Here is a 5,196-nt window from a genome sequence, read left to right as displayed (position 1 = left end):
GGCCGATTGGGGGGTTGGGGCACCGCCCCCTGTCATGCACGGAGCAGGGCGGATTGGGAGGTTGTGATGCCACCCCCAGTCATGCTCAGGGTAGGGCCAATTGGGGGGTTGGGGCACCACCCCCTGTCACACTCAAGGCAGGGTCGATGGGGAGGTTGGGGCGCCACCCCCTGTCACGCATAGAGCAGGGCGGATAGGGAGGTTGTGGCCCTGCCCCCTGTCATACACAGAGCCGCAGGGCGATCAGGGGGTTTGGGCGCTTCCCCTTGTCACGTTGCTCCAGGGGCCAGGAGGCCTCACGGCTCTGCTTGACACCGGGGCAGTGAGGCCTCGCTGCTCAGCTGATCCTGGTGCTAGGAGATCTCACTGCTCCACTGATTCCGGTGCTGGGAGCCCTCACCACTCTGCCTGACACAGGGGCAGTGAGGCCTTGCTGCTCCGCTGATCCCGGTGCTGGGAGGCTCTGCTGATCCTGGTTCCAGGAGGCCTCACAGCTCTGCTGATCCCGGGGTGTGAGGCCTCATGGCTCTGCTGATCCCCGGTTTCGGAGGCCTCGCGGCTCTGCTGATCCAGGTGCTGGGAGACATATTACCCTTTTACTATATAGGATAGAGGTCTGGTGCACACGTGGGGGCCGGCTGGTTTGCCCTGAAGGGTGTCCTGGATCAGGGTGGGGGTCCCACTTGGGTGCCTGGCCAGCCTGGATGGAGGGATGATGGCTGTTTGCAGCTGGTCACACCCCTTCAGGGTGGGGTCCCCACTGGGGTGCCTGGCCAGCCTGGATGAGGGTATGATGGCTGTTTGCAACTGGTCACACCCCCTTCAGGGTGGGGGTCCCCACTGGGGTGCCTGGCCAGTCTGGGTGAGGGGCTGAGGGCTGGCGGGTGACTGAAGCTCCCAACCTCTCCTTTTTCTCTCTTTTTTTTTATTCTGGGATTTATTTACCTTCTATGGCTCTCACTGCAACTGAGAGCCAGCTTTAGCTCTGAGGCTCGGCTCCAGCTCTGAGACCTCGGCTGCTGAAAGCAGGGATCTGGGTTTGTTTGGATTCTATAATTGAAACTCTGTTGTAACTCCAGCTCGGCTGGCTGGCTGAAAGCATGGGGCTTGTTTAGCTTCTATACTTGCGACATTGTTTCTTAGAGTGCAAGCTCAGAGCCCAGCAGCGGCAGGCAGGGAACCTTGGCTTCCTCCATCACTGGAGCAAGCAAACCTCCTGTTCGCTTCAGCTGCCTGGCTGCCGGCCGCCATCTTGGTTGGCAGTTAATTTGCATATCACCTTGATTAGCCAATGGAAAGCGTGTCGGAGGTACGGTTAATTACCATGTTTGTCTATTATTAGATAGGATATGACCCTTCACAGAAAATTTCACTAACCCTGCTTTACAATAAGGGTGTGGCGATTGAATCAGTGGGGACAGACACCAAGATTTCCTTTCTTTGAGTAGTGGAGGGGATAATTATCTTGTCTTTAAGTTGCCCTGAACATCAAATGGGATAATGACTTAGAAAAGTGTAAAAGCACCATTTAAAGACAACTGTCTTCTTCATGTACTGAAAAGACAATAAAGTGGTAAAATGAAAAACATTATTTGTATTCTCCCCCTTCCTTCCTTTCCAGCCTTTATTTAAACTTTGAAATTTATAAAAATTTCACTATTTTCATTTCTTTACATTCAATATTACTTTGTATTAGTTTCAGGTTTCATATTAGTTACAGAATAGTGGTTAGATAATCATACACTTTACAAAGTGTTCCCTGATATTTCCAATAGCCACCTGACATCATACCATCATTACAATACTATTGACTGTATTCCCTATTTAAGTGACAATAGGTTTACAGGTTTCTTCTGATCTTTCTTTTGTGTTGCTCACCCTTCCTTTTCTTTCTCACTTCTTCCCTCTTTTTCTTTTCTTCTCTTCTCTTTTCTTTTCTTTTCTCTTCTTTTCTTTCTTTCTTTCTTTTTTTTTTTTTTTTAAGAGAAGTAAGCCTTTATTTCCTTGTTTCTCAAATAGAGCTGGCAGAGCTGGTTGCTTTTTGGTAATTAATCAGAGACCAAATCCCGTATCCTCGTCCAACTCCTCCAACTCTTCCTTTGCTTCACCCTTGGCTGGGGCTGCAGCAGCAGCAGGAGCAGCAGTGGTGGCAGCATCCACAAAAGCAGATGGATCAGCCAAGAAGTCCTTGACCTTTTCAGCAAGTGGGAAGGTGTAATCAGTCTCCACAGACAAAGCCAGAACTCATTTGTACCCATTGATGATAGAATGGGGTACTGATGCAACAGTTGGGTAACCAATCTGAAGGCATACACTGGCAACATTGCGGACACCCTCCAGGAAACGGGAATGCAGTTTTCTCTGTGATGTCAAGTGCTTCCGGGCTGTAGATGCTGCCATTGTCAAACACCTGCTGGATGATCAGCCCAAAGGAGAAGGGGGAGATGTGCAGCATGTGCAGCAGTGTGGCTTCTCTGGGTCCCACTTTGTCTCTAGTCTTAATCAGCTGTGCATCACTCAGGATTTCAGTGGTGCCCCTGGAGATTTTAGTGGTGATGCCTAGAGCCTGGAAGAAGGAGGTCTTCTATGGCCCCAGACCAATGTTCTGGGCTGGCACAGTGACTTCACACGGGGCAATGGCACCAGCACGGGCAGCAGCTGGCACCTTATTGGCCAGCAGCAGGTCCCGGATCTCAGTGAGGTCCTCCTTGGTGAACACAAACCCCACATTCCCCCGGATATGGGCAGCAGTTTCTCCAGAGCCGGGTTGATTTTCTGGTGTCCTCAGATGGCCTTGCGCATCATGGTCTTCTTGCCCATCAGCACCACAGCCTTCCCGTGGAGGGACATGCAGATCTGCTGCCTCTGCTTGGAGCCCACATTGTCTGCTCCCACAATGAAGCATTTTGGATAATCATCCAGAAGTTGGATGATCTCAAGGAAGTAGTTGGACTTCCAGGTCACCCTGTCTTCCCTGGGCATCACAGCAGAGCGTCAGGGATTGCCACACAGGGTTTAAAGACGATGTCACTCCCACGAGGACGCCTGGCGAGAGGAAGCCCTCATTTTCTTTATATAGTATCTCAATTGGCCCTCAAAGGTCAGCGAAGGCATTGGGACACACTTAACCCATTTTACAAACCAGGAAACTGAGGCCAATTCCAGTTGGCTGCGGAACATGACTGAGTGCGCAGGGAGCCCTCACAGCAGGGCTCTCTGCCCTTCCTAAGGGGCAGCCAGGCTTCTGAGCCTCATTCTCAATCACCTGTTCATTGCAGAAGCTCCACATTCTTTCCTCTCCCCCGCCCCCCGCCCTCATTCTTTACTGCCCCTCCTTCTCCGGAGCAGGTGGTAGGCTTCGCACTCACCACGCAGGTGTGTGCCGGCATGGGGCAGGGCAGGCGCCGGCTTGCTTTTGGGCCAAGGCAGGAGCAGGAGTTGCTGTCTGTCAAGTGCACAGGCCACCGGGGCGAGGCCGGGTTTGCACTGGGAACTTCTCCTAACCACAGTAGTCGGTACCCGGCAGTGTGGCGCCCCTCCACTGAGGTGGCGCCACCCCTCAAACCCCCCTACCCCCTCAGGGCTGCGGGTCCACCCGGCATCCTTCCACCTTGTTCCCCAACACGCATCCTGGGGCCACTGCAGAACCTCACTCTCCGCAGGCGAGGCAGATCTCCGCCCGCTGGCCCCCTGCCGATGCCGAGCCCCCTCTGGTACACCCCGCCTTGACGCCGCTCTGCACCCCTTGGGCCGCCCGCCTCCTGGCCAGCAGCTTCACCAAAGCCGTAGCGCTTGCCTGGGAGCCACCGCTCAGGCGGCCCCTCAATCAGACCTCACGCCTCTGCTAGGTCTCCACCCTCACCTGGGTCACCTCCTTTCTTCCACATTCGCCCTTCATCCATCCCTCTCTCCTGCAGTGCTTGCGCTCCAGGCCCGAAAGAAAAGGACCAAAACCAAGAAGGACAAAGTCCAAAAAGTGAGTCTTGAACCCCCACATCCCATTCTCTGGATTTCCTCCCACACCTCCTCTCTGTTTCACTCTTTTTTTTTATTGCTTAAAATATTACAAAGGGTATTACATATGTGTCCATTTTATCCCCCCGCCCTAGACAGTCCCCTAGCCTCCCCTATCCCCCAGTGTCTTATGTCCACTGGTTATGCTTATATGCATGCATACAAGTCCTTTAGTTGATCTCTTACCCCCCTACCTCCTGCCCCCCAACCCTCCCCGGCCTTCCCGCTGCAGTTTGACAATCTGTTTCACTCTTGAACGAGCACCAGGTTCCAGCACCCTGCGACCCAGCCACATGGCCTCTGGGCGACCTGGTAGAGTTGATCTCCGAAACTGTGGATCTGTGCCCGGAGGCCCGGCCTGGGTCTCAGCAACCCCATGCCTAATGGAGAGGGCTGTTGGAGGAGGACCAGAGCCAGTCTGTCATTAGCTCCCCAACTCCAGAGGAGGCACCACAGGCTCCTGTTCCTGGGCCGCTGTGGCCCTGCCCCCATCCCCAAGGCCTGCTAAGTGGCACTGACCACTACGGAGTCCCTGTTAATTAGCATATTATTCTATTATATAGATAGATTATTTCCTATTAACCTTCCAACATGGCTGAACTCAAGCATTTATTCAACTGCTTTCAAACCTTTGAGCAAGTAGCCTTGGGAATAAATGGATCTCCAACTAACTTAAAGGGATTGTTGATGCTTTTGTCACAGAATGTGGATTTTTTTTCTTTCTGTTTAACATAAACAATACAGTTCTTTACAAGATACTTTTTTAAATGAATCTTTTTTCTTTTATTTCTTTCTTCTTTTTTAATTGTTTTATTGATTAAAGTATTACAAAGGGTATTACATATGTGTCCTTTTTTTTCCCCGCCCTTGACAATCCCCTGGCCTCCCCTACCCCCCAATGTCTTATGTCCATTGGTTATGCTTATATGCATGCATACAAGTGCTTTACTTTACAAGATACTTTAAAAATAGAGAGTAAACAAAGAAAGAAAGTATGAAAGTCACCCTAAGAAAGCAATTGTTAGCATTTTTTGTGTTTGGGCAACCAATTTAACAAAAGAGCTTTTTTTTCCATTATTTTGTATTTAAATTTCAGTAGGATCTTAGTTGTGGAAAGACAGAAAAATACAGAGTCAAAATCAAACATTCTTGTATCTTTCACTGTGTTAGTTTAGTCAGGGT

At 51.0% G+C, this 5,196-nt stretch overlaps 1 pseudogene across 1 annotated transcript; it reads right to left on the bottom strand.

The window, feature by feature from the left end:
• Positions 1 to 2,052: 2,052 nt before the first annotated feature.
• Positions 2,053 to 3,028, bottom strand: LOC308510893 (putative ribosomal protein uL10-like; annotated as a pseudogene). The gene has a single exon. The product of its transcript is annotated as a putative ribosomal protein uL10-like (transcript).
• Positions 3,029 to 5,196: the final 2,168 nt, after the last annotated feature.

The sequence above is a fragment of the Myotis nattereri genome (assembly GCF_964212035.1).
Source record: "Myotis nattereri genome assembly, chromosome: X".
NCBI lineage: Eukaryota > Metazoa > Chordata > Mammalia > Chiroptera > Vespertilionidae > Myotis > Myotis nattereri.
Note: the sequence above shows the minus strand (reverse complement) of the source record. Positions and strands in the feature narration are given on the sequence as shown.